The sequence below is a fragment of the Corvus kubaryi genome, unplaced genomic scaffold, assembly GCF_017639235.1.
Source record: "Corvus kubaryi isolate FWS band 111438036 unplaced genomic scaffold, C.kubaryi_AGA036_p1.0 37398, whole genome shotgun sequence".
NCBI classification, from domain to species: Eukaryota; Metazoa; Chordata; class Aves; order Passeriformes; family Corvidae; genus Corvus; species Corvus kubaryi.
Genome location: NW_024581137.1, coordinates 30020852 through 30030662, shown reverse-complemented (window position 1 = coordinate 30030662; position 9811 = coordinate 30020852).

Sequence of the window (9811 nt, the reverse complement as noted above, 5' to 3'; positions counted from 1 at the left end):
CCGTCCCTGCCCCCGGGCCGACCGCGCCTCCCCGCCGCGGCTGCCCCGGAGCCCCCCCGCCCCGGGCGGATCGGCGGCCGTGCCCCCCAGCCGCACGGCCCTCGCAGGGCCATCACCTCCCCGTCGGGGCTGACGGACTGCTAGGGGTCCTGCCGCCCCTCGGGGGCAGCGGGCGGGGGAGCACAATAAAGACGTGAGGCGACACACGGGGGGTGACTCTGGGGCGGGGGGCGCAGGGGCCACCACCGCCCCGTTTCCCCGGGGGCTGAAGCGCTCTCGCCAGCACCTCACCTGCTCGCCCAGGTGCGAGGGCGCAGGCGACCGCGGCGGCTTGCGGGGCTGCGCGGGCAGAGGCCGGAGCCGCCCGCCGGGCTCCCCCGCACCGAGGGTCCCGGTGCGGGTGCGGGTCATCCCCCCAGTTCGCCCGCGCCCACTGCCCCGGCACTGGCGGTGAGCCGCGGCGCTGCCCCGGCTGCCCTCAAGAGCCTCACGCTGCTTCCCAGCATCGGCGGCTGGTTCTGCAACGAACCTGCGCGGCCCACCGTGCCAGCAGCTTTGGCTGCAGAAAGAGAAATTTCCCTTCTTGCCCCCTGCCCCTTCAAAACAAGAAGTCGCATTATGTTTATTTCCCGTATCTTCATTTGCTTCGTTGTAAATATCTTTAGTGGATCGGGGGGACAACCTGGACAGCCTGGGCCTGTCTTCTTTTTTTTTTTTTTTTACTATTTTTAAACATGCGTGTAGTGAAATTACAGTAGCCACGAAGGCGGCTCTTAACTGGTTTAAATCAGGATAACGCGTTTAGTGATCAATGACCGAAGAGGTGCCCACTGCAGAAAGGTTTTGCTCTTCAGCTCTTCCTGCTCGATGTACCTTGCTCCTCCTCCTCCCAAGTCAAAGTTAAAAAAAATAAAAAAAGTAGAGAAGGAAAACCATTTCGCTCCTGCAAGTCTAAATTCTTGAGTCCATGTGCGAAAGATAAAATGAATTTCAATTGCTAGTGGAAAAAATCAGCAATTGTATGACTTTTGCAAGAGCTAGTTTCTTAAACGGAAATTGAGTCCTATTTTGTGGGAAATTAGTTTTGCAGACTTTCTTTAAAAAAAAATCTAAAACTTTTGTTCAGCAGCTGCTCCACTTTTCCCTGCAGTTTCAGACTGAGCTGGAACCTGCAGCAGTCTTTCGACGGTAAGATTTCCCCCCTTTTCTGACATCTAACTCTTTTTAATAACTGTCTCTAGATTTAACTGTAACAACGCGGTCTTTACAAAGAGAGCAGCATCCAAAGCAGGAGTTGCTGCCTCTGTGCACCGTTCAAAACTTGTTATTTCTTCAGAATAAAGGAAATATACAGTTACAACACTGATGAAATATTTTGTGCTTTTCATTGTGTATATGGTTTCAATATGTGTTCTAATATTAGAAGAGAGGAATACAAAGAAATCTCGATGGCTGAACCTCTCTTGAGTTTGGGAACTCGCCGGACTGCCAGCCCAGGGGTGCTGCTGTCCCTCACAAACAGGCGCTGCCATGAAGCAATAACTGCGAGGCAGCGACAGGCGCGGAGCGTCGAGCCCGCGGCGGCCCCGGCGGCGGCGGCCCAAGGGCTGCGGGGGCGGGCGGGGGACGCGGGCGGCCCCAGGTGGGAACGGGGGAGCGGCGGGGCGGCCCCCCAGCCCCGCACCGCACCGCCCCGCACCGCACCGCTGCCCTCCGCCGCTCTCCAACCTGCTGCTGTCCGCCCGCCCGCCTCGGCCACGGGGGCGAGTCGCCGTCGGGGGGGCCAGGACCGGAGGGGCCGGAATGCCAGGACCCCACCTTTAAGGGCCGCCGCCGCTGGAGCCCTCACACCGCCACAGCTGTGAAGGGGTCGGGAAGTCCCGAAGCCAAGGCGGTGTAAAAATGCTTTTTCTTAGCTCTAGAGGATGGCCATACAGGATTTCTCGCACATGACCAAAAAAAAAAAAAAAAAAAACAACCAAAAAAGAAAATTAAATAAGTGAAGCACAATGAAGAAAGTGAGAGGGTGCGAGGGGGAGGGAGAAAGATAAGGTTTACAAGAGAAATAAGAGACAAGCCAAATAGGACTTTTTAGGAAGAGGTAGGAGAGGTTCCTAAAGGTGAAGAAGAAGAAGAAAAAGAAGAATGCAATAGCAAAGCTATAATGGCACACCTCCGTGTTTGTCAATAGCTTCATAACCAAATCTGACTGATCAGGAATGTGCTTCCCTAGGCTTCTGAGGTCCCAAATAAGTCCGCAAGTCCTACATCAAGTGTTCTTATTACTTCTTTAAAAATCAGCTTTAAGCATGCATGAACTGGAAATGCAGTTCTTTGCAGAGCTTTATGCTTTCATTTTAAACTATATAAGGAGAATGCAAATATAGGCAACTAATGTTAAGGCAAATAAACAGCTTCAAGCACTTTCTGAAATGATTCAGAAAGTTTCTGTGCAGTTACCAAATACCTATGGCTATACGATAGCATCCTTTGTAAAAAAAATATAACTTTTTAGTTATAGCTTCAGTGCAAAGCTTCTCAGTAATAACGGAGACTAATTGCTGGAAAAATTGTAAGCAGTTATTAACTCTCAATATTAACGATTGAATTCTTGTTCGCATTGTATCTTTTCAGAATGTGTGTTTAACCTACATGTGGTACAAAAGCATAACTTAAATCAATGCCAGCAAGTTTGCCCAAAGGTTATAAACATCAAGTGAAAAAAACAGAATGTTTTAAATATGTGAAAACAGTAAACTGTTTAACTCATAAAAACATCTGGAGCCAACACAGTTTGGAACATCATTTATATTTTCATGTATGGGCTACTATTTGCATTCACTTTGTGTTTCTTGGTTTTGCTGGTGGGTCGTTTTTGGTTTTTTAACTTACCATTTATGGGGAAAGAGATCATGTAAAATTGACCTGAACGAACCAGTGTACAATTCCTCCTCTTCGGGACTTTTGTAGTCTTTCTGATTTTTTACATTGGAGACTGAAAGAACCACCTTCCTGAATATTTATCAGAATGTAAGTAGGATTCTTATCTGTTCTTTCTAGTGTGTAGTTTGCATATTTGCAATATACATATTACAATAAAATCAGATAGATAAGTCATACTTGGGGACCACCATTTGAGTGATACAAATTGCCATAACTTTGCTGAAGTCAGCAAAAGGATGGCAATTTACACTATTTAAGAATATTTTCCTTACTGTCAAAGGGAAAGCTTACAAATATGAATTCAGTTTCTTTTAGCCAAGGTTTTTATTGTACTCAAGAGCCTACCAAAGCAAGGGGACAAAGTTTTATTCTACTGTAATTATGATCAGTTCGTATTTTTCCATGGCAATTTGGTGAATGCAGGCATCATTTAACCTTAGAGTCAATCCAGATTCACAACAGATGTAGATTTATTTTCAGCCTTTTTTTTCCTTAATTTTTGCCAGTTTAACTCCCACTGAAGCAATATAATTCGTTTCTCTTGGTACCTGTGCTGCAATTTAAACCCACAGATATAAGCGGTAATAAAGCCTGGGGATTATGCATCATTTCAGAGATGCTTGAATGCCTTAACTGAAAATCCTAGCACAGAAAATGAGTGATTGTTCACTGACTAGTCAAAAATACTGAATCCCTAACTAGTTAAAATTGATTATAATCTCATTTACCATTCATAAACCTATGGTGTTCCAGTATCTTTACAATACTTTGCCATAAAAACATTTTTTTTCTGAGAAATTGTGCTACAACAATGTGTAACACATAATTTTAACATTGCATTTCTGTGGTGTACTTCCATTTCACTCTCTATAGAGCTTACATGTACCATGGTTTAACACTTATCAGACAATTTTTGCTTTAAAGACTGTAGTATCTAAATTCTACAGATCTGTAAAAACTTTTAAGCCTAAATCCGTATTTTCAGCTACTTCTTCCACATACATATGGCTTCTGTTCTTATTTTCACGATCTCCAAGTATTACAAATTTTAAAGTTATGCCAGCAATTTAGTATATTACAGAAAAGTTGTGCTGAGCCATGAGGCCTTCACTGAAAATGATTTACAAGTTTGCATTACATCATTAAAAGTTATTTGTATTGCCAGCCCACTGTAACTAGTAAAATATCTTATGTTTCCTATTTAATTTAAATAAACTGATGAAGTATTAAAATTGTGAATGTACTTGAGGCTTCTCACCTGGGCTATGATGTTTCAGGAATGCTCTTAGAATTTGAGCTATGGGAAACTTGCATTTCACATTAGATACTCAAAAATCCCAGAAGTCATATTCAAAACTTTTAAATAGGTAATTTATTTTCAAATGGAACCATCTTGCACAATACTATTTGTTTCCCAATCTGCATGTTGTATTGCAATTTAACATTTTTTTATTCTTTCTAGTATTTTCTCCACTTTAGAATACTTGAACTAGAAAACAGCTATGACAAGCTTTGTAGAGCACTTTAATAATACATATCTTTCATTTGTATTTAGAAATGTACTCAAAATGCATATGCAGGCAAATCAATAATGCCTGAAAAATATGTTTTCCATTTTGTTGTCTCCAGATCTTGACAATTACACGCTACACTCAGTCCATTTTCCTCATAAAATTACTGATCACAGAGGGAAAAAAAGGCTTGTATTTTGCACTTTAATCATTTTATTGTTTGATACAATTCACATTGTGGATTTTGATCCGTGTATGCATTTAAAAGACATTTTACTGGAGTCCCCATTGAAAATACAGATACTGTTGTGCATGGAAGAAAGGTGAAGGGCATTTTCATCATTCCGTATTTTTAACAATGTTTGCGGCTAACTGTGCTGCAAAATTATCATTTTGCTGATTATACTTCAAGTCTCAGTCACCCAGAATAAAAAATACAGATGATTGAAAACTTTGTTCATCAAAATATTTATGCTAAGACTTACGCCCATCAACCAGGTAAGTACACAGTATGCTTACAGTAAAAAGACTGAAATAGAGACAAAAACATACCACTATGTGAAATATTTACTGTCTCCTGGCTGACATTTCCAAGTCCTTGCAGGACCAGCAGCAGGGGGCATATTTCATAACTCTTCCTCCATCATTGGGAGAGTGATAAGTCACTAATTTTTGTCATCTCTTTTACAAGTTAATGAGTATAATACTGCTCTCACAGTGTGTGTTTGCAGTAGTTCCTAATTTTCTTTTCTCTGAAGGGAGAAAAAGACACATAGGCATGTATCTATGCAGCAAGAATAAATAATTACAAAATCTCTAGGTTTTAATAGCTGCTGGGATTATGTTATTTACTTTGCAGGTGTGTTTGCTATGATTTATAGTGTGATGAACTCTAGACTTGGAGCAGAAACCCCTAACTAGCTAGTATTCAGAACAGAAAGATATTCACTGCCCTGCAGAGCTCGGGGTCTATTCATTTCGCTAGTTTCACATGGGAGTAATCCTGTGTTTTTACAGAGTCCTATTTGTGTTCATGGTGATTTGTTTGACTAGAAACATTTTCAGGATAGCAACATTAATTAATAATAGGTATAGGAAACAAAGACCTAAAAATTGCTAATGCATAGCTGCATCATGCACCCCAAAATCTAATATCAAATAATGCTAACAACAGATACTTGATAGGAAAAATTAAATGCAAAGTAACAATTCTTTGGAATTATTATTTTAGACTAAACTGAGGGTGTTTCTAGATGCAAATGTTTTGTCTTGTGAAAGAATGAGAAAAATTTAAAAAAAAAAAGCAAGTTAGACTTCCCTAAAAAATATATGCCAAGAAGTGCTTAACTTGCAGAAAAAGTCTCAAAGATTCGGGAAACTATTGTAACACTAAAAAACATAGGTAAATTCTTAACTGTCATGAGGAAACCTCCGAGTGACGTACTGTGAGACTGACACCTTCCAAAGCCATGTTTGCACAAACTAATTTTTAATTTTATTTCCCTGAAACAAAATGCATCTCTACTGATGAGCTGTGAATATATTATAGTTCTTCTTGAAAGAAACTTTTCCAAGATATTTGTACTTGTCATGCTTTATTAAGCATCCCACTTACATGTCCTTTGATACAATGGGGTAGGTCTCAGGTTGGGTTCAGTAAAGTATTCCAGTAAGGGACTATCTGAGGAACTTTCACATCATCTAAGTTTACATATTGGACTCTGGTGCACTGAAACACTTTAAGTAGTCACCTTCCTTTCTTCTTTGATGCATCTTCATATATTTCATTTAAATTAGATGCCCACAATAAAGGCGTGAAGTCCATTTATTCGTATGTCCTTTTTTTTCAAATGAAAAATATCTAGCACTGTGGGCTTAGTGAAAGTCAGTTGTAAGAAGAGGTGTATTATTTGGCATACTTTTCAGCTGACTGAGAGACAAATGCAAAGTACAGCATGTGGGGACAGTCTGGATTTGTAATTCCCTCATAGGTAATTTGTCCATGAACTTTAAGCATTTGTGCATTTAAGCTGTAGAACGGATCACTTAGGGATTTAGATTTTATTTAATAATCCAAGTGTATTTCAATACAAGATGGTAAACTAAAAATATTTTCCATTTAACTGTTTCAAAAACGCCATGTGCAAAAGAACACAACAAAACGAAATTAACTCATAACATATGCAACTCTTACTTGTGCAAGAGCAGTGTATGCCCCTAAATCCAGACTGCAGCATCTGGAGGCATAGCATGTCTCTAATGGAAGAGAAAGGCACGAGACATGTCAGCTTCTTGGCTGTGTTATGCTGTAAGTCATGCCTTTTCCTTCTCAATACCCAATGCAACTCCGATTAAAACTAATAAAACAGACACTGTCCAGGTAAACTGCCTTTGAAGCATTTCGCTTTTTTTGTCTCACTAATTGTAGGCAATAGGTTTAAGCTGAGACAGATATTTATTATATAAAAGAAAAAAACCTCTTACATAAACCTCTTTTGCTTGAAACAATGAAGTTTGAATCAAAACTAATATCCCACGGTATGAATCATGTGTTCTTAGTGCATCCAAATCTACACATTCCCATTTGTAGAAGCAAATTTTGCTGTACTAAGATGACTTGAAGTGCCTCTTTATTATTACTGCATTTTACCCCTAGTAGTATTAGAAATAATGTATTCTTCATATACTTTTACTACTGTGATCAGCTTGGTAGAGACTCTGAAAACATTTTAAAGAAACAATTCACCCTTTAACTGTTTTACAACAAGAACTGTCTTCATACTTGACTTTGAGGAAGTGCTGAGTCTTTTCTTTTCCCCAACGACCTCACAGGCTCAACTTCATTGCTAGACTGTAATAGCAGTTTTAAAAAGTGCAGGAAACTTAGGTACTATTCCTTGTGATTACAAAAAAAAAAAAAAATTAACCAACCAATACTACTGAAAATTTTATTTTGAAACAAGCCTGGTGGATAAAATATTTTACTAATGAATTTGCATTTTTTTATTGCACTAAAACTGTTAAATGATCTGCTATAGAAGTTGATATGTCTAATTTTAAATGTTCTTTGCTTCTTATTTTTATCCCCTAATCTCCTCTGTTATATTCATAGCAAGCAAGGGGGAAGGTATGTCTGTCTATTGTAGTTACTCTTGTTTGCAGAAAATGCAAGTAGAAACCGCGAAACTGCATTGTTACAAAGGTACTAAACTTGAAAATCCCATCATGAGCAGCATGCTGGATGTATAAATACACATATGTGTATGCTGAAAGGTGTTCAGTCATGCAAAAGTACAAGCTTACCTCCAATCTCAAACACTGTACGATTAAAACAAATTAGGTTAGTGCCCACCGTCTTTTATTAACAAGGACAGTTCTTAGATGCATTATATTAAAATAGAAGCCTCACATTAAATCAAATGAAGGAGCAGAAAGTGCTTTTTGCACAGATTGCCAGAGAAAGTTCTGTCTTTGCTTCCTAGCAGAGAAAAATGTTTGGGAATGTATCTAATCTAACACACCCTATAAAACTGTACAGTAGTCCCTGGTACAACAGTGAGCTACATGGAAGACAGAGTCACATCCCAGAGCAAAATTCCAAGACTCCTGTGATCCAAAACTGCCTGTTTAATTTCTAAATTGTGAAGCTATTTATCCATTTTGGTAAGTTGGTAGGTAGTCTTCTCTTACATATGTACGCTAATTTCATTACGTATGACCCCCTGCAGCTGTGGTAATGAGGCTTTTTTAAAAACATACCTTGAGTTGATGATGAGAATATTTTGATCTAAGAAAAATTCATATATTTAATTTCTAATATGGAAGGCATGGCGTGTATCCAGGGGTCCTGGTAGTAAGTTTGCACTGTACAATTTGTAGTCAATCAGACATTCCCAAATGAAGTTCCATAAATTTGAACATACATTCCTTGTTTGTTTCCTTTTCTGCTTTTTTTTTTTAAGTTTCCTTTATTGGTATCATAATAGTATGACCCAAATATAAGGAAAAAACCGTATCGTATTAAACACAGGAATACGCTTTCACAGTCGTTTATTGTGCATAGCTAGTAAACATTTCCTGGCAAACAATTTAGAGAGTCCATAAATTCCACCCTAACGCTACTTCCGTAGCTAGATGCAGTGCACCATACACGAGGGTATTAGCTCAGTCTCTCTCATCCGGAATGGGTGGATTGGAATTGAAAAATCTCCACCCCCCCCATTATAGCACCATATGTCTCGAAAGCCTATCCTCTCTCAGGGCAAACGGCTCCTCTCAGATCCGCCTGATGGATCACGGCTAAAACGCTGCTGTCCCTTGCTATTTAATCTAACAGCATTTCTGAAGTAGCTATCGGGAGAGCACAACGAGCCAAGCATCCCTTTGGCATTAGTGGCAGTTCCCCACGCAGAGAATATCAAGGATATGGAATAGCAGAGGGAAAATCTACCACACCATGCCAATTTGTATGGAAAATTTGATCCTCAAGCTAGAGGCAGGGAAAAGAAGAAAGCCTCTCATTTCAGCAAATTGAGCAGTGCTTATGATTCTCGGGTTCCTTATGTAACTAGTTAACCAGTGTCAGTAGACCAGCTTTGCAGCATCTTCAGAGGAACAGAGTCTATAAGAATTTCAAACTATTTTCTCCAGATATCTTATTGAGGTGTTTATAGATTGAGGGATTACTAGGGGAACAGTTTATCCATAAAGATTTTTGGTGGATTAGATTTCTGCTCAATATTTTTCAGATCTCTTTCTGTGTGCACTTCAACTAATATTGGGAAAAAAACCCCATTTAAACAACACTCAAACAGTTTGGCATTTGAAAGTATTTGTGTGAGGTGATCATGTTAAGATGAGGTTCGTATTGTTATTTGAGAAGACTAAGCAGACATATTTCCAGCAGTTTATGTACTTTTTACAGGTATACATTAATATCATTCATGTTACAGGTATTATTTCCAGATTATTTTGGATTGAAAACAAAGACTTAGCAAAAATCTGGACTCCTTCCAAGTTTCCAAAATCATCTCAAAACCTCAAAGGAGTTCAGTCACTCTGTCAAAGATCTGCTTCGTGATTTTTAATTTTACAGGATATAGTGTTAAAATCTTTCTCCTGTACACCTTGAACCAGAATCTGAGGAAGGATGGTATGATAACAAAGGGCAGAAAGATTTTATTTCACTGGATACGCAAGTCCTTTTGGTTTTAAAATCCTCTTTCATTGATTCTTATTGAATGGAACCACTATTAAACAAATAGTTCTCTTCTTGTTTAACGGCTTCATTATATGCCTTAGATAATCCATGTGAACTCCTTTGGAGTATTATTATGTGAACAACCAAAAATTTTGGA